The sequence below is a fragment of the Thermobia domestica genome, chromosome 3 (genome assembly GCF_964235325.1).
Source record: "Thermobia domestica chromosome 3, izTheDome1.hap1.1, whole genome shotgun sequence".
Taxonomy (NCBI): domain Eukaryota; kingdom Metazoa; phylum Arthropoda; class Insecta; order Zygentoma; family Lepismatidae; genus Thermobia; species Thermobia domestica.
Window position 1 is genome coordinate 72,153,039 of NC_137456.1, and position 27,986 is coordinate 72,181,024.

Sequence of the window (27,986 nt, forward strand, 5' to 3'; positions counted from 1 at the left end):
TATTTTGGTTTCGATATTGTTTTTTTTTTTTTTTGGATTAAAATATCCAATATACAGTATTTCAATCAAAATTTTTCTTGTAGCTCTTTATGTCTGGAGAACTACATACAGTGACGTAACTAGGGGAAGGCAAACAGGGCTTGTGCCCCCGGGCGACGGATTGGGAGGGCGCAAAATTGGGCAAATATTTGAGGGAGCGTTTTGGTTTGGTTGCTCAGGGGAGCGCTAAGGTGAGTTCTTGCCCTGGGTGATAACTAGTGTAGTTGCGTCGCTGACTACATATAGTGTAGCCAAACCCAAACTATCACTTAATTCAGTATGATGTGCTTATTTCGTAGAAAATACGAAAACTCAATTTAGGGGCCGTTCAAAAATTTTGTGGCCCCTGATCCAAGAACCAATTATTGGCCCACAAAAATTTTCTGGTAGACCTTACATCTGGAGGACTACATATAATGTAGCCAAACCTAAACTATCACTTAACTCAGTATGATGTGCTTATTCCGTAGAAAATATGAGAACTCGATTTAGGGGCCGTTCAAAAATGTTGTGGCCTCTGATCCAAAAACTAATTATTGACCAAGATCATAATCTTTTGATCCATTTTTTGGTTTCTTAAAATTCTAGTTAAGAGAGAAATTTTCATTGTAAGTGCTTCCAAACCATACCAGACACGGGCTATCCCCTTGATGGAATGTTCGCTTTGAATGACACACAGAAAACAAAAAAAATGCGTCAAAGCAAAACTATTAAGAAACAAAACAGATTTTACCCCCCTAAAGAAATAAGATGAAATTTTATTAAGTGTTTACTTGAGACTTTGGAGAAATGGTTCTTAAAATTTTCCGCACGCACGATCATGCATCAGATACACCGATTCGTCATATATGAATAAATCGGACTGTTTAGTTTTGATTCGATTTTGTAGTACCAAGAAATAATATTTAGTAGTACATATACTAAATTAAATAAAAGTTTTCTAATAAATAAAATGTCTTAAGATAATGGGAATATATAACATATTTTAATACACTGCCAATAGCTTTGAGTGCTTTTTTAATACATGGATTTAAAAAATGTGTCAGTGTGGGTTTTCTTGTTTTACAGCTTACTAATAATTCAAAATAAATAAATAAATAAATAAACAAATAAAAACATAAAGTTCCGTGTGTCGAGCTAGGCTTAAAACAATAGGAGTAAGTTTCTCAGAGAACTGTTCATGGTCGAGTATTGCCGTGCTTGCTTTCTGTAATGCGTGTAGTCTGTGGTTCGTTTTCCGTAAATAATACTTTTCAGATACAAACCCGGATAAATCTTCAGATCGCACTTTAAACATTAAATTCTGTAATATGCAGGTTAAAGTCACTCAACCAACTAACGACAATATCATCCACCATTTTATCACCAGTCATTAAGAGTTTTCATTATTGTACTTGTATTAATCTACAAGATATAAAATGACATGATACTACAATCTTATTCAAATTTCAATCTTCTTTATTTTCAATTTTACTAATACAAGGAGGTACTTTGGCTCCAGGGCCGTAACTTGTGGGGGCAGGAAGGCAACTGCCCCTCCAGGGAAGCTCACCGCCGTTCGATGTGGCCCCATTTTAAGACAAAATTTTCTTACTCCATATGCAGTACGATACGAATATAAAATTATAAATGAAGCATCAAACAGGTTTACTACATTACATCAACAAAGCAGCACACCAAAGGTCAATAAAGCAAAAATGACTAGTGGGCCTATTTCAGTAAAAACAAAAAAAAAGTCTACTATTTGGGGCCCTAGAAATAATATTTATTCGTATGGCTTTAAGATTTATCAATATTGTCCCCTTAATTAATTTGTTGTGTATGGAACGGGCCTAGGAACGGAACTAACGGCCCCGTAGACCTTGCCGTGCTGGGGGGCCCGCAGGCTCCAAAGGCCCACAAAGAATAAGAGAAAAATGGAAAGAGGGGGCCCAAAAATTAAAAAAACCTGCTTTTCTAGGGGCCCCCATATAAGCGTATTAATGCTTGCCCTCCCCCTCCGCAGAAAAAATCCAAGTTACGGCGCTGTTTGACTCACTGGTAGAGCGTTCACCTCTGGTGCTCGGGGTCTCGGGTTCGATCCCAGCCCCCGCCAAGTGAACTTTGTGGTGGACAAACATCGTGTGCGTGGGTTTTCTCGGGGTTCTCCCGTTTCCTCCCACTTTCTTCATTCCACCATTTCATCCATTACTCATCATCACCGTCTCCTTTAGCCTAACCGGCATAACTGTGGGACGTAAAACTCAAAGATTTCATTTCATTTCAACATCATGTCCATGGGTTTTCTCTGGAAAATACCGTTTCCTCCCACTTTCTCATTGCACCAATTCTTCCATCATCACTCACTTGCCTTAATCATCTTCTTCTTAGTTTAAAAGGGCATAATTGTGGACGTTAAACTGAAATATTTCATTTTTACTGATACAACTAAATACCCGTATGAATTTTGAATTGGTGTAATTTATACACATATGTGTTTATCCACTCGGATGTTTCAAGGTAAACTGAAATTCGTAGATCAATTTGTTACGTATTTTTTTTTTTTTTTAATTTTAAGTTTTATGCGGTCTTTTGTATTTACTAACATCGTATATCAAAGTTTTGTAAATTTGGAAAATTGAGCTATACTCAACTTGTGAGGTTATGAAGATTATGAGATGTGTAATTTAATGATTCTCACTGATTCAGAGATAAAACATGAAACATTGGGTCGTATAAGTTTGAGTGCAGATTTTATTACATTAGCAAAGGTCAATCAGGATGCGTGGGTTTTAACGAGAGGCAACCAAAATTTTGTCATAGTCACTTCGAATTCTCTCCCATTTATCTTCTTTAACCCTCCATAGCCCGCGTAATCAATTGTAACATCAAGGCACGCGCGCGGAGTCTCACTCCGCAATATTTATTTATCTCATTTTAATGTGTCTTTTGTTTTGAAGTGATATTAAATTGTTTTAATATTTTCTTTGCAATGTTTCTGACAATTCACCACGTATATTTTACAGCACAAACTCTTTTATCAGTTCTAAGAAAACTAAAATTTCTCTATCCGCTGAGTCTCCGCGGAGTTTGACTCCGCGGTGCGTGCTACGGTGAGTTAACCTACACGGCATACTGTAGTAATATCTGACATATACTTGACAAAAATCTTTAGTTCCGTCAGCACTAGCCATGAATTTCTTCAGTTAATATGGAAATGCCTGGCCCACGGAGTGTAATGATCCCCAGAATTCCCTTGTGGTTTATTGGTTACTGTTTACACTATTGATACTAAGGAGTCGGATGATCTGAAGGAGAACATTTTACTTAAAATAATTAAATAAATTAATGCCTTAGTGCATAAATTTGCTGTCAATTAGGGGCGTAGCGTCCATGGAAACTATGGAAGCGCCGCTTCTTCTGAGTATACAGAATAATGCAATAAAATAATGGGATAAAGATTAAATGTTTGGAATAATAGATTAAAAATAACAGTTTCTCCAAAGTACAAATTCCCTGGAACCCTGGACACGCACAGCACAGAAAGCAAGCGCGTTACCTACTCGACCATGAAGAGTTCTTTGAAAAACTTACTCTTTTTGTTTTAATCCGTAGCTTTATTTATTTATTTATTTACTTATTTTACTATTTTTTTTTAATTATTAGCGAGCTGGAAATCAAGAAAATTCACAGTGACACATTTTATAAGGCATATGATAATGTATTAAAGCAGGATGCAAAATTTATGTTCGCCAGGTCGCCATTGGTGACTACAAATTTAGAGTTGGCGACCAGTATTCAGTAGGAATGGTTTCTGTCTAAACTCACAGGGCTGTGCAGTTTCTGTTTCGCACGAAAATAATTTTTACTAAGTGAAAGAAAGCACGGAATATGAAGTCTGTAATTGACAACTGGTTCTTCAGTGCAGAGAGAGAGCGCGTTACACAAACGTGAAGTCTTAAGATAACATATTTTGTAGCATGTATATGAATTGTCCAATTCGAAATTGATTATCCTGAATCTAATTGTATGGTTTTGAAATTTTATGCCCTAATGTAATCTTTCTTTGTCAAACCAAAGGCCGGAGGGGGGGGGGGAGGACTCATAATTTGTACGTGAGAGGTACTGGCCATCATCATTTTTGGATTGGCGAGTGCATCTGACTGAAATTTTGCACCTTGTATTAAAGTACCTACTATGCTACTGGTGTGAATTCAGTTCTAGGTTTTATTGTGTTCAATAAATAAATAATGCCTTAAGTATGCTTAATGCATTTAGTTGAGATTCTTCCGTTTCCTTCAACTTTGATATATAAACTCTCCGTACTTTGCACCTGTAAAAAGCTATGCCTACCAGCAGCATTTTTCTTGGGTATGGCATAGCCAGCATATTGTCTTTACTTTTTCTCTGTAAACTGGAGTTTACTGCATTTTAATTCAGATATCTTCCCACGATACTGAGTCAATACATTTTAATATCATGTTTTTACGAGCTCAAACTCCACATCATTTGAACTTTTTGCACATCAAACTAAATCGTGGTTTTTAATTCTTTCGGTACCCTCTCATTTCTTCCCGCTTTTCCATTCCGTCTTTTTCGCAGTCATCATCATTTACTAGCATATCTTGTCTTTCTTCTTAAACGTAAAGGATACAAATAAGCTAAAGTTAATATCAAATGAAGATTTAAAATGTTGACATTTGTCGTATCATATACACTTAGTTGTAAGTTATAATTAGGAATCTATTAATTTTGACTCTAGTAACACAGCTGATAAGCTTTTGGCAGATCCAATAAATGATATATGGAAATATGTCAAATTTTGATATTTCAGTGCATAAATCAATGAAATTAAGTATCTGTATCCCATAAAAAAAGTTGTGGTAAGGAAAAATCAATTTAAATTTTAACACATTTCAAATTATTACAGGCACGCATCATCTCGTGATACGTTTTCAGTGCATGAGCTGTTGATTTCGATTGGAGTAAAAATTTACGAGTATATTGTATCTAGCTGTTGAATATTAGCGCAGTATTTAGTTTAATTTAATGTTCATAAATAGTACAGCATTAATGTCAAAGTTTGTAAAATTAATATCATTGCAAGATAATATGCTACGATCAAAGCCTCATTAAACACTGCTTAATTTTAACAATATTGCAGAAATACGATTCACAATACATGTGTGTGTACCTAGATGTGTGTAGGTGATTCTATCTCATTTATGTTGCAGACATAATAGGTCAATACAGCTGGGATAGGGTGGTCAATTTATTTCCCTTGTGGTTTAAGAATATCTAAAAAGAACTAGAAATTAAAGAGCTGGATTAATAAAACAGAATGAGAATTAGGATTAGGGACATCTTGTATATACTTACAGCAATCACTTGATATTTGAAATGTTGAAATTCCAGGAAGTTATAAATTAACGGTATTGAGTACCTGCACTATCTTTGGTTTCTGATCCCATTCATTTATACGGGAAACTATTTTCTCTCCCATTGATTTATATGGAGAAGTATTATGTCTTTCCCATTGATTTATTTAGAAAAGTATTCTCTCTTTCTTACTCATTTATATGGAAAAGTATTTTCTCTTTTTCATTGACTTATATGGAAAAGTATTCTCTCTTTTCCATTGATTAATATGGAAAAGTATTCTCTCTTTCCAATTGACTTATATGGAAAAAAAATCTCTCCCATTGATTTATATGGAAAACAGTTCCCTCTTTTCCATTGATTTATATGGAAAAGTATTCTCTCTTTCCCATTGATTTATATGGAAAAGTACTATCTGTTTCTCATTGATTTATATGGAAAAGTGTTCTTTCTTTTATATTGATTTATATGGAAAAGTATTATGTATTTCCCATTAATTTATATGGAAAAGTATTTTCTCTTTCCCATTGGTTTACATGGAAAATTATTCTCTCTTTCTAATTGATTTATATGGAAAAGTATTCTCTCTTTCTCATTGGTTTATATGGAAAACTATTCTTTCTTTCTCATTGGTTTATATAGAAAAGTATTTTCTCTTTCCCATTGGTTTACATGGAAAATTATTCTCTCTTTCTAATTGATTTATATGGAAAAGTATTCTCTCTTTCTCATTGGTTTATATGGAAAACTATTCTTTCTTTCTCATTGGTTTATATAGAAAAGTATTCTCTCTTTCCCATTGATTTATATGGAAAAGTATTCTCTCTTTCTCATTGATTTACGTATAAAAGAACCCTTTTTTGAGATGTACTCCAATTAAATGTTTTGACTTTACTTATTTCATCTTTAAATGTATTTGAATATCTCTTGAGTGATATAATTTTAATATTAATAAATCAAATCTAATTTGAATAATACTGTATTAAGTTTATCCATAACCCAAACGTAACTATACTTACAGAAAAAAGAAGTAAAATCAAAGTATTAAAAAAAATACCAGTTTATTTCAAAGAACAAGATTTTAAAAAAATGATTCCTCATATAACTCAGTGAGCTAGATAAGATGATACAGATAGTGAACATCTGAAATATACCTATAGCAATTGATTGTGAATGAATCATTTCTATTTATTCCGAATTTGACTATGTGATTTTTTTTAACAGTATGGATATTTAGCTATAATTCCAATTCAGCCAGCGATCAAGTCATTACGATTGGGCTATATAAGTAAGGAGTAATTGTCACATCAATATATAGATATAAAAAAAATAAGGATTTAATTGCAATATGCTCTTTGAGGTCAAAACCAGTTACTCAATGCATATTTTAGATTGTTATATTTCTAAAAAGAGACTCTGTAGCGTTCCCATGTTCTGAAATGTTAAAATTCGGACACTGTCATCTGACCAACTCATCATATAAACTTTATAACTGTCAACACAACAGTGATAAGTTTTGTCTTTCACTTTAAAGTTTGCTTTTAAAACATTATGGAAAATATATATAATATTGAAATGTATAAAAAAATAATTTAAAAAAACAGTACTTACACAGCGTCATGTTGAATTTTACCTATTCATACGTAATTTTTAATAGATCAGATCTTCCTTTAACAATTTCTCCTTTGCATACAAATAGCGAAAGATATATTCACAGTGAATGTGAAATTCTGATATGAAGACTACAGGAGAAAAAGGAAGTATGTCAATATTTTATAACTTTACACAATTTCCCTGTTTTCCACTGACTTATTTACTTCTTCCTCTCTATGTGAAATCTTTAGCATTAAATTTCATACTTACTAACCTTCTTCTTACTGTGGGATTTAGTCAATGCAAACTACACCTTTCAGGCTACATAATTCTGCTGTTAACTCATTTTTGACCATTTCTTGACTTACCTCCTTTTCCCCTTGTAGTCTTCATATTAAATTTACGATACACTTTGACATAGCAAGTACGGGCAAATTAGGGATTTTCGGAAAAGTATGCGCACGGATTTATTTCTCTTTCTCTCTCTCAAAACACAGATATGTAGCATAACTGGTGATATATGATAATCATACGCTTGTTGGGGAAACATATAAATGCAGAAAAAGCAGGAATATTTCCTCTCATTTCCCTGGTTGAAAGATCTCCCAAGTGAAAGTTCTTTGGAATCAAAAGTTACTTGTTCTTTTTAAATATTTTCGAAATAATATGTGAAATTCTGCTGAGAACAATGCTGAACGATAGGCGTCGCCTTAGAGAATTCAGAAACATGGCAGAAAGAAATAAAAATTGCGAACATCTTTTCTTTTTAAAAAATATTCGTTTTTAAGGTAAATTATGATTCTTAATTTGAGCTTTTCTGTTTTACTCCCTGATGCAACACCTAGACTGTGAAGGATAGGTCTTAAATTAACTTGAATCCTGTGCAGTTGGAGGGTGTATAGACCATTATGTAAGGTCAACCTTCACAGTACCTAAAGACCGCTCCCCACCACACCAACTCTCTTCCAACTGAAAACTATGCCACGCCTGTCTACCGACTACTAGCATACCAAGTGTAATGAATTGTAAAGTGTTCTGATTAACACTGATATGATCAAATAACAAAAGTACACACCATACTCATTATCCTAATTTTTGAATACGTGATAACTTGAACATTCGTCGGTGCACTACAAGAGCAGGTTATAGGCAAAATAAATAAGTAAATTATAAATAAATATATAAATATTTCCCATTGTCCCTTGTAGAATTTATTGTGAACCTCCTGGAAAATAATGATTATATCACTGAATTACTATCATGTTTGTGCCAAATGATTTATTCTCTTGAGAGATCATCTCAATATTTAATTGTAACGCCAGATTGGGTAAGGTTTCTTTTCTCATCGTGGTTAAATATATTGCGAGAAATCACAATGTTTCACATTCATTCAAGCGTTACAACTTCCTATTTCACTCTCAAATTCTCTGTGTCAATACATCTTGTAATTATTGCATGACGATATTTAAATAGAAACTAATACTTTGATAAGGAAGTACTTTATAATCCAAAGTTAATTATTGTATGAAAATAATTATTTTAAATTTAGGTGAAATGTATTGATTTATGGAAAAGAAGATAATTTTATTTAAAAATAATCTCACTTTAGTCCAAGTTTCAAACAGTTTTACTTCTGGTATTTTTTTTTCTTTCTTTCATTACACAATGTACAGTTTTTCAGTCATTCATATGGCTAAAGTCTGTTAGAATTCTTTCTCCTTTCATTGGTTCTGGAAAGTAAACATTATTCATGGGAATATACTTGAGGATAGCTCAAAGTTTGACAGAATTCCATTCTTTATGTAAATAGTGTACAGCTACATTTAGTTTATTTATCATACTGAATATAGCATGTAATAATAATAATAATAATAATAATAATAATAATAATAATAATAATAATAATAATAATAATAATAATAATAATAATAATAATGTGTGTATGGTGAGTTAGTAATGTTTTCACATTCTTAAAAGAACTCCCGGTTTACCTTTACTATGTAAAAAGACTGGTCCCCTGGAAGGGATATGAACCCTCTAGAACAACTTACTGGCTACACTGCAGAGCAACTACATGTAGTAATATTCAGCATATGACAAACAGCTCATTTTTCTTAACATGTAAAGGCATATTTATAACTGCATGGCTCTAGTATTATCTACAAAGTTGCAGTTACTTGACAATCAGCAGCAACCTATTTCCATAATAGTATTATTTCTCAACTTAGCAGCGCTTGACTAAACTTTTTTTTTTCGTTTCCCGTGGACAAGCGACGGAGGAGTGGGAAGAAAAATTCACCTCCTACCCCCGCCTACTCCTGCTTACCACGATATTAAGATTACAACCGAGATTTGTAGTATTCTTGTCTGCTCCCTCTTTATGGCATTTTTTTTTCTTGGATTCCATTCAGTTATTGCGTGAGCTAGTGCCTTTATTGTAATACTATGACTGGCAACGATGCTTTTTCGTTTATCATTGGGGCAATTACCAGTGTAGAAAAAAAAACTGCTGGTCCGATTTGAAAAATTCCAACACTTTAGATTAAAAACCTATCATTTGTAGCAGCCTTGCTCTCTTTACATTTTTTCGTATCTGCTCTTGTAGCAAAGTTGGCCTATGCAAGGGACTTTTGTTACACCCTGTATTTTAAATATCCTGAATAAATTGAGCTCTTCTCCGAATGGATCTTTTTACTTTCTCTTCTCCTGTATACAAGCTAAAATTAATAATTAAATAAAATTTTAAAAAATATAAAAAAAATAAAAAAAAGATTTTTTTTTTAAATATGACATGAATGTCAGTCTGTTGTATATATGTAGCCGCAGTGAAAGACAGTAAACACAGCAAAATGGTCACTTAAAGCTACTTAAGAGTATATTTCTCATTATATATAACCAATGACGATAAACAGTTCTTAATGAACAAGATATTATTTGTAAAGTCATTGTAATAATTTTTCATCATTTTAAAAGCAGCATTTGTTTCATTTTTTTTTTCAAGACTATAATTGATATACTTTACAACGAGCAGCAAAAGCGCTAGCGATGATTCTTTTCCATGACTGTAAAGGAATGATAAAGGAAACCATCTAACATGACTCAGTCCTTTTCTTGTCCTCTTAGCGTGGCAGCAACAATCAACAATAAGGATCTAATTAGGCATAATATAATTAACACATTCTGTAAATAGATGAGCAACGAGTGAAAACAATTTTCCTAGTGCTTGTGCTACAAAGTAAACTATAAACTAGGGCAAAACGATTTATGAAAGCTGCATTTTAAACAAAGATAGAGAACCGTATATAAGTAAATAATAAAAATTAATTTATATACAACATAAAAATGAAAGTCACTATGTTTTGACTTAGTAACTCTTGAACCACCCGAGCGATCTCGATCAAATTTTCAACATAGATTACGTTCAGACCTGACGTTCACTTTGACGGTCCTCTTGAGGGAAGGGAGGGGATATATATATATATATATATATATATATATATATATATATATATATATATATATATATATATAATGATCGAAAATGATTGATATTAGTGTCGAATGCATAGTTCTCGGGGTCACTGAGATGAACAGTGGCATTTCCAATGCCGTTTAAATCCAAAAGGGAGAGGCGAATATATATATATAAGATGATCGATATGAGAGAGCGCTTGAGTAATAGAAAAAACAACTTGTTATCGAAACTTTTTACTAATTTTTCTTATTTTAACTCAGTAAGCGGATAATTTAGTTAATGGAGATTAACCAATTTTTTAAAAAGAAAAAAGCATTCAAATATAAACTGAATATGTTAATATCACTTAAAAATTATGTTCTCAGTTCACCGGAAAGTTTAAATTCTTTTAACAGTTACTTTGAAGAACATTTTTATGAGTAAGTATTGAATAATAAATTATATAAATTTTTAAAGTCAACTATTAATGTTGTTTTTATGTAATGCTGTAATTACATTGTAATTAATTATTCATAAAGGTCAGTATTATACATAACTTGAATAGTGAATTAGTAGAAAAGTTAAATCAAAATCGCGCTATCCATCTTCTACACACTATACACTATCTACTTCTATCCATGCTTTTATCACTTAGCTATTCTCCCAAAGGAATTTGAACCAACCGTAAACTTTTTGCGTGCTTTCAAAGATATAATTTGGCCTATTTAAGAGGAATGTTACATAGTAAAAACTTACAATATTGTTCAAATATTTCTTTTCTTTTGATGATATGGTTGGTTTGAATAAAATCTAACAGTAATGTACTGATATATGTTACCAAAATCAACAACCAGGCAAGTTATATAAATCGTAAGATATATTCTTACATAGTTTACTAAAATTAGAATAAATCAGAGCATAAATTAGAGATCAAACATTAATTATATTCTTTGTCATTCGACTCCCATCTCATATGTTAAACTATAGATCCACATAGCTTCGATATTAAGGAGGGAGACTAAACTACATATAATCAAAGTGATCAGAAAATAGACGACTGTTTGATTGCTGTTCTTGTATACTATTAATAGATAAATCGTACTTTCTAGTTCCAAGTTTTCGAAGAGCGAAATATGATCTATGACATATATGTATATACAGGTTGTTAACGAACTATGACAAAAACTGTAAGATTTGATTCCTCACATCAAAATAAGAGAAATGTTCATCAGGACCTGTGAGGAAAAGTGCATAGTTTCAGAGCTAGGGCTATACAAAATCGTGGAAAAGCTAAATTTCAACATGCGCTATTTCGAATTCAAGAAACCATAGAGCGGAGTCCATATCAGCGTAAAGGTAGTCATACATGCACAATCCAAAAATACATATTTCATTGTTGTGCAGTGGATGTGCAGGGGATTCCCTACAAGATATAATCTCAGACTTGCTCTCAGCAGAATTTTCCAATATGCCCTAATTTCAACGTGAGTCCAAAACGGTAAGCTTTGACACAGTGAACACTGAATATTTCGGCGAGAAGTCGAAAGCGTAAGGAACCGCAAGTTCCACTATTCCTTGTGTTCAGAGTATCGCGTGCTACGATGTATTTTGTCATAGTATACGTATGTCACGTTTTTTTCACGTATAAGCGTAAAACAAAACATCGTAGCATATCCTTCATGCTGATATGGACGGCCACTCCACGCTTTATCGAATTCAAAATAGCATGTGTTAAAATTTTCCTTTTCCACGACTTTGGACAGGCCTAGCTCTGAAACTATGCACTTTTTTTCTTCAGGTTCATACGAATCTTATCTCTTATTTTGATACGAGGAATCACCTCTCGCAGTTTGTCGGTATAGTTCATTTACACCCTGTGTATATATTGTTGAAGCATATAGCATAAGAACAATTCAGCAATTTACTCCATAATTAGTTTTTTCTATTAAAATTCGTTTGTTTAATTCTAATTATCGGCTCCGAGATTATTAATTGTCCATCTATAATTTAACGCAGAATCAGAACTATATGAATCATATGCTGACCCCTACGAGGAATACGATTTGAAGTCAATATTAAGAACGAGAAACAACAAATAATACAGAGCTCGACATTTATGGCCCAGTATATAAATAGTCAACATTTAAATTCAACCCTAAAACAAAAGTATCAAGTTAAAAGTAATTGTCTATTACCTAAAGGTTTAACCAAGATTCTATCTAGAAGGAGATCAGAATTTATCTAGTGGATAAATTGAAACACTGGATAAAGTGAAAAATCTGAGACACTTTTTGGTATTTATTATAAGATTCTTTTGTATTTTCTCAGACAATCTTCAACTAGGAGTTTTTCCCGGTTATTGCCTTCATTCTAACCCTTCATTTGTGTAAGCAATTATATTGTATAAAAGATGAGTGATGCTTTTATTCATGTATTCAGTGCCATAACCATGTCTTGGAGGCCCTATTGCCGATAAACTGGAAAGGGAGATTATGCATTTTCTTGTTTTAATATTGAAAACACTCTACTTGGCAATATTGCAATACATTAAAAAGGAAAAAGAAAAACATCTAACACTTTGGATACTCCGTAATCAATTTGAACACTCAAAATTCTTATTTCACTTTAGAATCTATGGAGTACTATTGGGCACGGACCCACCAACATGATACTGTCTGCTACGTCATTATTTAGCCCCTAGTGGTACTGTTTATTATGTATAGCTACATATACAGATAAAATTTACACATTATAAGATTTGTAACAAACTTACAAAGTATGAATGACAGTTTTGTTGTCATAAAATCTTTATTAAATGAAGATTCACATACGCTCTATATGAAAATAATGTTTGATGTTAAAAATGAAGATTAACAATAATAATAACTGATGGTAATTTCCACTAGTTTCCTATTTGATACGCTGTATCTCTTTTTTCTATAGCTGTGCTAATAAGATTCAAATGATCTACTTACACGTTTTATTAGCCTATATTCAGCAATTTATTCATAAGAACAGATAATCCTTACTATCCTTATGGGATAAACTTTACAATACACTCTCCAGCTGCACATCGATAAATAGGACCGCTTTAAAAGGGTATAATACAAGAGTAGGATGGGGTAGGGGAAAATAGAATAGAGTAGGGTCGGGTTAGATTAGGGTTAGGGAAGTTTGGTCCCATTTTGTTAAAATTAATCAAGTGTAATCTCTTGTGGCTGCGTAAGCACACTAACTGCAGACGGCACTGGGGTAGTCCTCCCCACTTATCTACCAAAAACTATAACCAATCATTTCTTCCTAAAGTAACTTTAGTTCAACATTGACAGTCTAACTACGAATCAAAAACAAAACTTATATTCAAATACATAATGAAGAAAACGACATTGAAATTGAGGCATATGCAACTTTTGCAACTATAGCACTTTCTGCCCCCTAACATCTATCTCTAAAAATATATATCTATAGCCTATACACTAACATTTCTAAGAAAGCCCCCTATCGAACTTTCTTCTATTTTCTTTTCATCTTTTTTCTTTCCATTCCCCTCTCTTTCTCCAGCTGCAGCCACTCTTTTTCCATAAATTATATCTTCTCTATTTCTTGACTCATCATATCTTTAAGCGACTTTAATCTTTGTTTTAGTGGTAACTTCCAACTTCAATGCAATTGTTGCAGTTCTGTGCTTCTGTATCTTCTGTTTCTTTTCTTATGTCTTTACGCCACCAATAGGTTTATTTTTGTACTACATCAACAGAATCTGTGTGTGGAATGCCTTTTTCCTAGCTCTCTTCCTCCTATAATAATAACAATAATAATAATAATAATAATAATAATAATAATAATAATAATAATAATAATAATAATAATAATAATAATAATAATAATAAAATAATAATAATAATAATAATAAATACAATTTAATTTATTATTAACTATATTTATATGTCACGCTTGATTTAAGTTAACAACTGTCATGGCAACATGATTTTCAATCAATCGTTACAATTTAAGTGCAAAATATACACAGTCCCTAACAGCACAATTACATAGCAGGCATATGTCTATCATGTCCCCTCAGGTATATGGAAATGTGTCCAGTGTGTGTCTTATGTACCTCTGAGAGAAAAATCACATGGATGGCAAGTGACAGTCACAGTCTATATCCAACCCTAGGCACATGCCTGATAAGTAGTGTACATATGTATGTTCTGCAGACAACTTTTCCCCTCCATCCCTAACTGCCAAAAAAAATATGAATCCGCCACTGACCATAGTACTTTAACAAAGAAGAATAGCACAAAGTAGATTGAGTAATTGCACTGCACATAGGTATTTAAAATCAAAATCATGAAATCTAACTAGTTATAACAAAAATGAAATAATTATTTTGGATATTTTATATTTAATAAATCATGAAAAAGTGCATAATTTGTGGAGAATTAAAACAATACCGAAAATTCGCTCAAAATGGGGACAAGAGGTTTGATAATTGTAAAATATGTTATAGAGCAGAGAAGAAAGAAATTGAGCATGGTTTAAAATATTCTGGATCATTGCTAGATTATTCACTCTTATGTAAAGAACGAATGGCTGAAATACATAATAAAATGTTAGAGCATGACTTTATAAAAATAATGTATCTTTTCTTTAAGGATATAGACACACCATTTATGATTTTAAGACCAGCTACATTATCGGAATGTAAATTTGTAGATTCAACATATAGTCCCATAGGCCTAACAACACCAGCACCACAAGTTATTTTATTTAAAGATATGTGTTGGTTTCCTGCCATATTTTACTAGAAGGAACGAAACTACATCTTGTTATGACTTAACTAACGAAAGAAATATTAATAATAAATGTGTTGTATGTGGAATTCCTGCATATTATAATGAGAACTTTTGTTCCATATCCCATATAAAGCTTCATAATTGGATACAAAAAAGATTGCCAGAATTTAAAGAAAATGGATATAATATCACTAACTACAAATCACCACTAGATGACTAACATAAATACTAAACATGTTGTTTGCGTATGGATCTTTATAGCGCTTAACTATAAAGAACTTACATCTACTTCTTTTCTATCTTATAATGGCCTCAAGCTAATGTATTTACACCATCTCGTAATACTATATATATTTTATCGTCTGAAGAATCTAATGCTAGTTTATGAACGGTTATACTATATATACCGTGCTTATAACTTCTAATGAGGTTTATGTCTTTATATGTTTTAACATTTTCAACCCTTATCCGGGCAAGCTATTTTTGTAACGTAGACGGCAACTGGGGCCATAGCAACTCTATTAGCCTTACCAACTCGAGATGTTCATGACTTTAACTTCGAATAAAGATAGAAGAATTCAGAATTTTATGTCATCGAAATATGTATGGTTATTGAGAAATTCGAAAATAAATATGAAGCTACTGGGCCTGGGAGGCCCCGGTTGCCCGGATAATGGTTAAATAAGCTTTCTTTATAATCATTAAACTGCAACTCCTTTGATATTACAGCTTTAGTTACTCCTTTAGCCTTTTTCTTTCTTTTCTACTCTAAAGGCATACATCTTTGCTCGTAACCCCACAAATTCAGTCATTATTTTACCTTTATTCTCATCTTTCATCTTACCTATTACTTTCTTGTTTATTAGTGGTAGTCCATATATGTTATTTTCCTCGTATTCGCTCGTGTCAAATTGGTCAATTATTTCTACCATATCATCAGTCTCAATCTCATATATAAAGCTATCAGTATTCATGTAACATAAATCTATATTGTTTCCATATTTCGGCTTCATAGTGTTATAGTGAAAATCATACATTAACAGTTTTGATAGTTCTAATACACTCAGACCAACATATATTGGTTTATTAAATGTCAGTCGCTCTTTTTTCATATGTATAGCACACAAATTCTCTGTAAATATTGTTCTGTAATCAAAATTTGGTTTTGCAATTTTACTACTCTTTCAGGATCACATTCTAATTGTATGGGTTGTCTCTTTCGAATATTTTCCATTGTTTTTCCAAATACTGAGTTATTCATGAGCTTATAAAAATCTTTTTCAAACTCATTTTTAGCTTTTGTTCTCATATTTGTATTTAAATCAATGTATTTCTTTAACCAATCTGATTGTTTGAATTCTAATACTCTATGCACTTTCTTTAATTTCATTCCAAGCGACATATATAGCTTTAAGTTCCTATAGTGAATTACATATCTTTCCTTATTATAAAATGTTGTTAGTAGTTTTGATTGTTTAGATTCTGGTGGACACATGTTTTCTGGAGCTAATGGTAAATCAGAATGTTTGTTGTGTAAATATCTCGGATATTCTAAATCTACTTCTAATATGTAGCCAGTTTCTGAGTCATCTGGAATGTTCATTATATCTATGTAAGGTTTAACCCACTTAAAGTCTTTATAGGGCATGTATTGACTCATCGCCCATCCATATAGGTTGTTTGCATCTAGATATGCTAAATATCTTGAACACTCATCTTTATTATAATCTTTCATGTATTTGTTGTTAGCTTTTACATATCTTTTACTACATTGTGAGATTCCTCCTCGTATACCCTTTTCTAACATTAGTATTTTATCATAATCAGTTAACATTTCTAAGTTAATTTTAGTCATCTTTAACATTGCATCCCACGATAAGCCAGGTGCTGTATAATACCATGCAGGATCTAATCCATATGCCTTTAAACACACATCTCTAAAGTTTTCAAATATATCTGCTAATTGAAGGACATCTGTTTTGTTATAATGTTCAGTTAAGTCCCTCACTAACTTCAGATCGAATTCTTTACAAACTCGTACATGAAGCTTATGGCGTTCAGGACTCATTTTTTCTCCTGTTAATCTGTTTGTAAATTTGTCTGGAGATAATGGAACAGGTTCTTTCAATTTTTCAAATGAATCAACAAACTAAAATGTATAATCACCTTTAGTAGTAACTAGATCAAGTTTATCAATCGGGAAAAACTTTAATGTTTCTCGAAATTGTTCTGGTTTTAAATTACTAGTTAACTCTTATAAGCTCTTTGACATAAATCTAAATGAATCAACAAATCTTAAATTTATTCCATCTTCTGGTCCTGCTTTTATATATTTTTCATATGTTATGTACCTTTCTTCATTATTTGCGATCAGTTTAATTTTGTGCGTATTATAAGCTAACTCCTTAATGAACAAATGTGTATCATAGCCAGTTAAGTTGTGAAGAAATACTGGAACAAAATTAGGATTTTTATAGTTTAAATTGCAATAACTGTGAGTTGCACCTCTAAACTTTCCAGTTAAATGATCATGATCTCTTTTGCTTTATCTTTATTTATCTTATACAAACATTTTCTTAATTCATATTTCCATTCTTTTATTTTTTCACTCATATCATCTCTATCCTTGTAGAACCGTATTTTCTTCTTTAATATATTTATTTTTTCTCAACGGCTGGTGGTAAGTCATTTAAGTTTTTCTCACATATATGACAAGTATCCGAACTGTTATAAGCTTCTATTTCTTCTTCGGTAAGCGGGTTCATATTAACTATCCTTTTATATACTTTCATAATTTCTATTGCTTCTTTTTGTAACATTTCAATAAATACTTTTGCAGCATCTGGACCTATATAACTAACAGGACTTTTATAATCTCCATTTGAATATTTGTCATAGTAAAAAAACTCATTGGCTCATGCTTTTGATATTTTACTGTTTTAGTACAATTATGCTCTATTTTTAATTTACATAAGATACATTCAGTCAGCAATTATCACAAATGGAACTCTTAATGATCGATTATAGTTTTGAAACTCTATTTGATTGTCATATGATTTGGGAAGTTCTATTCTAACAGCCTCATGCTCTTTACAATATAGCTCATGGTTTTGCAACTGCTTCTCATTTCGAAAGTGCCTTGTTAAACATCTATCACAAAAGTGTAACTTCTCGGTATGTTTTGTCACTTGACTTCTTATTAATCGTGATAGGTCTTTTATCCAGCAAAAATGATTATTATTTTGGTCATCTTTTACATAGAATAAATTAACATGTTTTCCTTGCTTTGTTTTTGTGATTTGAAGTGGATATACATTGTAGTTCTTGTCATAGCTGTAAACATTGATAGAAATATTACTTCTTCTTTCAAATTTTTGAATATCTTTTAATTGTATAATAAATTCAATAGCATCACAATATTTCTTTTGTAGCTTATTAACAAGTTGTTTATAACGTGAAGGTCTTTGATACTGAGAACATCTGTCTATAGGTTTTAAATAACTTGCAATAGCGTATAAGAAACATTTATTGTCTTCATTTTTAATATTAATCACTGCTTTTTTACTTTTAATTGGTTTAGGAAGTTCTATATAGGAAGAAGCTCTTAATGGTACATATTTGTTTAATCTGATTTGTAAGTATTTAATTTGATGTAAAGTCCATCCTGATCCTCTACCTTCAAATTTTTCCATTTCTCTCCGAAGCTTTTGTTTGGCATGGGATATATATTCATGTAAGTCAGTTGATTCCAATATTCTCTCATTTGATGTTTTGAAATTGCGTTCTTCTATTTCTCTATCTTTAATATAGTCACAAATGAAAACAAGGTTTACTTTAACTGGATTTAATTTTAATTCTTCTTTGATTTTGTTAATAGCAACTTTTCCACTCGTATCTAAAAATTTTATTGGATCTTTATATCCGCCTGTATTTTCAACTTTAGTAGTTTGTAAAAGCTTCTTGAATGCTGTTTCTTCTAATTCTACTTTGATGGGTATACGTGCTGGTTTAGTTTCTTCAAATACGTCTTTTTTAAATGGGAACAGTTTTAAAGCTTTCTTTCTACTTAATCTTTTAGGTTTTGGTTTTTCAAAAATGTCTTCTTGAAATGGAAATGTTTGGTTAAAGTTTAATCTGTTTTGCTCATCTTCATGTTCTTTAATAAGGTCAAGAAGTTCTGCTTTTCTTAATCGGGAATAACCTTTTATCCCCTTTCCTTTACATAAGTTTTTTAATTCAATTACTGTATGTTTAATTAAATTACTCACAATTACTTTATTGTTTTTTATTCTATAAAAATAATTTTAATCATTTTCGTTATCTAATACAACAGCTAATATTCATGAGACCTAGGAAATCTCGATGTTTATTAGCAGATTGTATTAGAACATGGCTTTCATGGTAATAACCCATCAAAGCTATTATTGAGCTAATGAAAACTAATTCATTTTCGGTTTAATAATATAAATTTCTTGGTATTTCTAAATTTGTGTATACTTCCCAATAAGCTTTGTTTTTAAATTCTCTCATGAATGATTCAGATAGTTTATTAGTTCTACTATTACAATATTCTGCTATTATCCACCAGTCTATCTTGTCAGTATATTCCCTCATAATAGCCTCTGATAACTCTTGATGATATGATAAAGCATAAAAGTCAAATCTATCATCATAATCTCTTATAATATCATCTGAAATGTATTGATACTCTGATATTAGATCAAAGTTAATTTTATCATCATAATCTCTTATAAAATCATCTGAAAGGTATTGATGCTCTGCTATTAGATCAAAGTCAAATCTATCATCATAATTTCTTATAAAATCATCTGAAAGACATTGATGCTCTGCTATTACATCAAAGTTAATTTTATCATCGTATTTTCTCATCCAATCTTCAGACAAATTACCTGTATAAATTGTATTCCACTGTTCTTCAGTTAACGTTTCTAGTATATTAGAAGGAAGATCCATTTTAATATAAAGCGCTCTAGTTCTTTATTGTTTTCTGTTGATGATTTTTTAAATAAATGATCTAGCATTTTAATGATTTACTAAAGTTAATTTTGTTTTTGATATTTAAATAATTACATACGTTGTCGAATATAGGCTTAGCAGCAAGTATCGATGCCATCCTCTTGTATTATAGAAAATAGGAAAAAATTTTAATCATTTTCGTTATCTAATACAACACCTAATACTGAAAATTATTATGTTTATTAGCATATTCTATAAGACAGGACTTTAATGGAAATAACCCCATTAAATCTACTAATTCATTTTCACTCGTTTCATGGTTTTTATATAAATAATTCATAAAGCACCGCTGCGACTTAAGAAGAATCTACTTCATCATAACCTTCGTAACCATCATTATCATTTTCACTTTCACTACCCCAATTTGATTCTTGTGAGTGTTCTATATTCTCTTTTTTAAAATATCATCTTCTTTTCTTTTAATAATATTTGTTTTTCTAATAGTGTTGCTAAGAGTTTAAGATCTTCGTGAATTAGTTTAAGTCTATCATGTAATAAATCAAAATGTTCTTCATTTTTATTATATAGAAAATCTTTCGTCACTACGAATTAAGTTTCTATATAGGATTAGATATTAAGCGATCATATAAACAATCAATTTTTTTAACCAAATCTTCTTCTGATAGGGATGTCCAAAACTCATTACCCTTACCTTTACGAATATCTAGTTCTTGTACTAGGTTGAATAACTTAATACTGTTAGGATCTCTAAACTTTTCGTATATTATCTCATGATTTGGATATTTTTCTTCTGCTACATTAAGAGGCTTATATAGACTTCTCTTTTGACATCTGATAGCATAATAAGGAAAAGGATCATTAAGATTGTTCTTCTTGTATATGATTAGGCAATTATCTTTTGAATTATCGTCTGTATATGGTGCTGCAATTCCTTTTAAGCCCTCGTTTTGAATTCTCAATCTCTCCATTGTTTGTTCTATTTTCCCTACTCTTATTTGCAACTCTTTTTGGTCTTCTTGAATCTGTTTAAAGTCTTGTGTGAAATAATCTTCGATTATATTGAAACAATTATCATAAAACTCATTTGAAATCCAAAACAAGATACTCAATATTAATTCTTTTCTTACATATGTTCCTGATACTAATAGATCTTGTTTATTTGTTTCTTTTGACTCAACTATGTAAATTGAGTTTTCGTGGTGCAGATCTGGCCCACCTAATTTCCTGTTATAATATCGTAGAAGATCTTTTGATTTATCTAACTTGTCCAATGTTTAAATTCTTTTCCCCCATTTTGACACAACTTAGTAGCATTGAAATATCCTGTACTCTTATCTATAATCAATTTGAAATCAAAAATACCATACCAATAATTGTCTTTAATTTGCTCGTAACAAATATCGTTTAAACTAAGAGATCTATCCGTAGTACCCATATTTATTGCTTAGAAAATAATTTTTTAACTTATTTTTCCTCGCTATCTGCAAGTGTTGTTTCGTAAGTTGCTTTAATAAAGTTCCTAGCATTAGAAGGATAAAGTTTTTCGTTACTGTGTAAAATGAGTTTTCAAAGTAGTCCGAATTCGGTCCACTTAGTTTGTTATTATAATATACTAGCCTTTTATGGAATAATAACCATAAAAGATAACATTTATATTTACACTACATTACTTTTATCTATCCAACTATTATGTGAATCATCAAATCCCACCCATTTAACGTATACTTTGTTACATTTCTTTCTCAACACCTTCTCCACCAAGTATTCATCTTTGTGTTTCGTCTTTAACAGTTCTGGTTCGTAAAATCTGCCTTGTACATCCTCTTCTAAATCTTTAATTCTATACGTAGGTGGATTAGATGGAATGCTAATAACAAATACTTCTGTTGACCAATTAGGTGTATATCCTTTCTCAAATAATCCTTTCGATTTACTTATACGTACATAATCGCCTAATTTGTATTTGGGTTTAACACGCTTATATTCTTTCTTATACACTTTCTCCAATATTGTTCGCTCATTCATCTTGCTAACTTCTATAGGCTTTAAACCAATTGTTCTATGCAGCTGATTATTATACTCACTAACTAGTGTTGGTAATATCTCTATCCATTTATAATTTCCTTGCGTTGTAAATTTCTTCCACATGTTTTGTTTAAGTGTTCTATTAAATCTCTCAACAACAGAAGCTTTCTTACCACTATAGGTTGAGTAATGATTAATCTTATTTTTCTCCATCAACATCTTAAATTCTTTATTGTAAAACCCTTTGCCTTGATCAGTTTGTAAGTTACTAGGTTTTCTCGCTCATAATATGGATTCAAATGCTTCTGTAACATTCTTACCGCTCTTATCTTTAACAGGGACAGCAAACGCATATTTCCAAAACATCTATAATCGTTAGCAGATACTTATAGCCTTTATTTAATTTGGAAACACCTTTTAATACTCCGCTATCCATTCCTACAAGATCTGCTTGTCATAAATCATCTATACCTTTAACAATAACCCTTAACCTAGGATAATTCTTTCTGGGTTTGTGAATTTCTTCTATAATGTCTTCTCTAATACCTTTACCTTCTTCTAGTCAATCTTTCTTTTTAACGAATTGAGATTTAGTAACACCACATATAGAACAAATACCTTTCTTAATATGACTTCCATTCTTTGTTTGCTTTATTCTAATGGTATTTTTCTTCATATCTGTTAATTTCTTACACTTAACACAATACATCCTATTTATTGTATAGAAAATCATTTAAGTTCTCTTTCTACGTACATAATAATAAATAGTAATTGTCCTTCTTCGAAAGCTGAATTTTTATCTGCTTGAAACGTAATTATATCACCATTTTTAACGTTTAAAGGAAAAGTTTCAACTAAAGTGTCGTTCAAAAACATATGTAGATAGTATTTATCCAAACTTAATTCCATATGCATTATTTTCCCATTATAGAGAAACTTATAACCATTCGATAGATTAAATATTCTAAAGATTGGGTCTTTAACATTTTTAGTTCTCAATCGACATAATAGATTTATAGTTTCTTTCTTCATAATGAACATATTTGCTTCTTTGTTTGATTTTTGGAAACCTTTTGTAACAAATTTATCTATATCATTCTTTCTAACAACATTCTCTAACTGCGATGACATTTCCGCTTTGTATTTATTGAATTCTGATATAGGAACGTTTGCACTAAACAAAAGAACTACATTATTATTAGTCTTTTGGATTTCTTCCATATATTCTTTCCGAAAAGCGTTAATATCATCTATCTTTATGTATGTGTTTTGTAATGTTTTTAATACATCCTCAAATTTGTTTCCATCACTTTCTAATTGACTATTTATTGGTTCAAGCTGATGAAAAGTTACTACATCTTGTTGGTCAATAGCATCAGCTACATTAACAAGTCTTTTCTTTTTAAAATCAACCCATGTTCTATTATTTGATGTAAAAACTTTATCTAGATCACTAATGGCATCATTTATCCTACTTTTAACATTACCAAAGATATCCATATTTATTATATACAAAATTTATATCTATTTAACAGCGAGAAGAACAGTTATACGAGCTCCACCAAAATCAATCAAATCACCATTCTCATCTCGAATTGAAATTTTGAAATTATTAAATTTGTTGTGATGTATTGGCAAAAATATCTTTTCTCTAGGCTCATATATAATTGGTTCTCTAAATTCTGCATTTGTTTTAAACGTCGCAATTAAATCTGTTTCGTTAGGTGTTGTATGATTATGTTTTAAAATCATACCCTCTGCTAAATCACAGTGAATATTTATAGTATCGAATGGGTGAAACTTTGGCACCTTATCTCCAACATGTTCTATGTTTTGGTCAACTTTTTTTTCACTAAAACCTAATACAGTATTAATGGTATCTAAGATCATGCCACAATGTCTGTTAAATATTATAACTCTATTGTTCTTTCTGTTCTCAGTAAATTTAATATCTTTAAAATGATCGGTGGAGTATGGAAGATTTGATTTAATATATTCTTCTAACTCTTTTAAATTACATTGACCAGGTTGAACTATGAGTTGTTTTGTAAGATTAGGATAGTCAGGAAGGTTACTACAAAATGTTAATTTATTATTTCTTTCTGTAATGTTTGGAGGTAAGTATGTTGTATAAAATCCCGCAACAACTACTTCTAAATCGTTTTCAAATGGATAATGCAAGTACATGCTTAGTACAGATGAATAACCGTTTAAATTAAATACTTTCATTTATTATATAATAAAAGTTGAAATGAATAAATGGGATATCCGAGTAAGATTATCAGACCAAACTGTAAAAAAGAAGAATGGTATATTGCTACCTGATGATATAAGATGTTTAATTGTAGGACCTAGTGGTTGTAGTAAAACAACACTAATGATTGATAACTTTTACTAGCACCGGATTGGCTTAAATATACAAACGTTTATATTTATTCTAAAAGTTTTCATCAATCTAAATACCAACAGCTAATACAACTTTTCCAAGACAGAACGAGATATTAATAAGACAATTGCAATAGTAAAAGGAAACAACGAAGAGATTATTCCATTAGATGAGTGTGAGAACGATTCTGTGGTAGTGTTTGATGATTTCATTTTAGAACAACAAAACCATGTTAGAGAATATTTTACTCGAGGTAGACATAAAGGTTTAAACTGTTTCTATCTTGGACAAACATATTCTAAAGTACCAAAACAACTAATAAGAGACAACTTAAATTTCCTTTGTATCTTTAGACAGGATAACACAAATTTAAAGCACATATATGATGAATTTGTTGGATCTGATATGTCGTTTGAAAAATTACAATCACTCTGCAATAAGTGTTGGGAAGAAGAGCATGGTTTCTTAACAATAGATATTACTAGGAAAACGAATAATGGGAAATAGAGAAATAAAATTAAAAACTTTTTAAAAGTATAATGAACGGGAATGAACGTACTTGAATGTGTACGTTTTTATTTTTTCTTTATATAATAAATGAGTGAGTTAGATGCTGCTGAAGCTAGGAAATATATAAAGTTAAAAGAAGAACTTGTGAAAAGATTTAAGGAAATTAAACAAGCTAATCGAAATAAATATGAGAAATATAAGGAACAAAGTCAGCCTGTTATAGATGCAATTGAAGGCTTAGAACAAAATATAGCAAAAGTAACAGAGGAAAATAAAAATTTAATTCGAGAGTTAGTTCCAGTTGGAAATAAAAATGCAAGACAATTCTGATTTATTTGAAACACCTCCAAGAACAAGTTATGATAGTTCACTAGGTGATGATGATTCGCCTGTGACTAAAGAAATTAAGTATATGAGAAAACAAATTAAAGATAAAGTAGAAGGTATAGAACCAATTGAAAAAGGAACACGGTTTGGTAAAGTTGCTACAAGATATTATACAACAAGAGATGATAATGTTTTTGGAATACAAGCATATAATGAGGATGGGAAAATTATAAATATGGTTGGAGATAAAGAAGTTAAAATGAATGTTGATGATTTAATAATAAACAATCGACATTATACAGGAACAGAAGGCTTATGGGAACTATTGACAAGAAACAATCCAACAAATTATGATGAGGATGATTTACAAAAATATACCCAGATAGTTATTGATTCTAATGTAGCATTTCAAGATAGCGAGCCAAGTAGAAGAAAACAAAGATCTAACAGAGGTAAAAAATCTTGAAATCATTAAACCCATTTGGAATGAATATATAAAACCAACACCAGGACCAACACCACCAAGAAAGAAAACACCAAAGTCAGGAGAGGGAATAAAAATATACAACGAATTACCTAAAGAATATGTATGATGATGTGAGAAAATTAATTGATAGATTGATAGTTATAGATGGAGAAAAAAAGCTGGAAACGAAACTTTTACAATGAGAAAGTAGTTATAATGGATTTGATTAATTCTAAACTCACACAATTTATTCCTAATGATCCAAAGGGCATAGGTTATTTGATAAGGATATTGAATACGTTACCACCAAAATTTTGGAACAGTGAGAAGTATGGGAAAGGACTACTAAATGATTTGATTAATAAACTCCCATTCGAGATGCATATTTCTGGATTTTTGTACTGTGGTCCGGGAACTAAGTTACAAGAAAGGTTAGAAAGAGGAGATAAAGGTATTAACCCACTAGATGAAGCTTGTAGAGAACATATTTACTGCAGAGATAATAAAGATATAGCTTCTAGACATATTGCAGACAAAGAATTAGAAAATAAAGCATGGGAAAGAGTTTTTGCTAAAGATGCTAATCTAATAAGTGAGAAACTACCTGCTCTTGGAACTGCTTTAGCTATGAACACAGAAGTAAGATTTGGTTTAGGTTTATAAGTATTTGTGTTTAATTTTTATGGTTTTCCATAAAAGTTTTATAATAAATATATAAGTATGAAGTTGACTAGTTTTACATTTAAAATTCCTAACGAAGAACTTGAATAATTAAATATTGATCACATTTTAACTAAGAAACAAATCAAACAAAAAGAAGCAAAACTAAGTAAAGGAGAATGTATGTCTAACTATTTCTATACCAGAAGTTAAGAAAATAAACTAAGAAATACAGTCAAATGATAATAAAGTTCATTATGGAGTTTTTTATATTTACAATTCCAACTATTCTAGCTTTAATAGGCGCTTTTGGTTCAGCTGCTGGAGGTGTAGTTACTATTGGAAAGCTGTAGATGATGTAAAAGAGAATAAACAGGAATTAGAAGAACAAAAGAGACATAATTTAGCAATGGAAGAGAAAGAAGGTTGTACGCTTACAAAAAACGAAAAGCCCAAAAAAGTAAAGAAAAAGAAGAAATTAAACCTTGAAGTAATTTAGACCTAATACAACTTGTTAAGCGACTTAAGATAAGAAACTTTAGAGGTGTGTTTATGAGTGATGAATTGCCTAAACAGCCAAGGAAGAATGAGTGTGGTATTGTTAACTTCGATGCATCTAAAAATATAGGAACACATTGGATTTGTTACTGGAAAGAAGGAAATAGAAAGTATGTGTTTGATTCATTCGAAGGTAATCCACTAAAAACACTCGTAAAACATCTTGGTCATAATATAGAGTACAATAGCAATCGAATACAACATTTTAACGAAGTAATCTGTGGGCATTTATGTATTGTAGTATTAAAAATGTTTACAGATGGATATAGTTTTTCAGAAATCATTAGTCAGGTGAATAGAAATAAGGATATTTGGAGAAGTTACATTTAAGTTGTTTTATGGATTTAATTCATAAAAACGATAAGAACACTTTTTTCTTTATAATAAATATGGATAAGATAGAGTCATATGAGTTACAAACCTTTAAACCTAATCAAAGAACAATTGAAAACGTAAACAAAATAAACAGATCAATTGAGTTTGATGTCGACAATGGTGACGGGTATATTCATCCTTATTATGCTTATATGTATGTAAGTTTTGAAATTAGAGGAAGAGATGCAGACGGTGAGTACACTGGTAAACCAAATATTAAACTCATTAATAATTTCTTTCCATATCTGTTTTCTCAAATACAAATTAGCAAGCATGGACAAATATTAGATACTATAGACCATCCCGGGTTAACTTCAACAGCTGTAAATACATGTACGATTTCAAAACCAGAAGCAAATCATTATGATGAAAGTGGATGGGAAGGAATCAAATGGTGGAGAACAGATGAGGAAATATTATTTCTATTAAGACTTTTACCTG

The 27,986-nt window shown here is 31.0% G+C and overlaps 1 protein-coding gene across 3 annotated transcripts in view; it reads left to right on the forward strand.

Annotated features, from left to right (window-relative positions):
- Nucleotides 1-27,986, forward strand: part of LOC145680503 (uncharacterized) — a 184,621-nt gene that overhangs the window by 65,715 nt on the left and 90,920 nt on the right. The gene's annotated exons all lie outside the window — the stretch shown is intronic.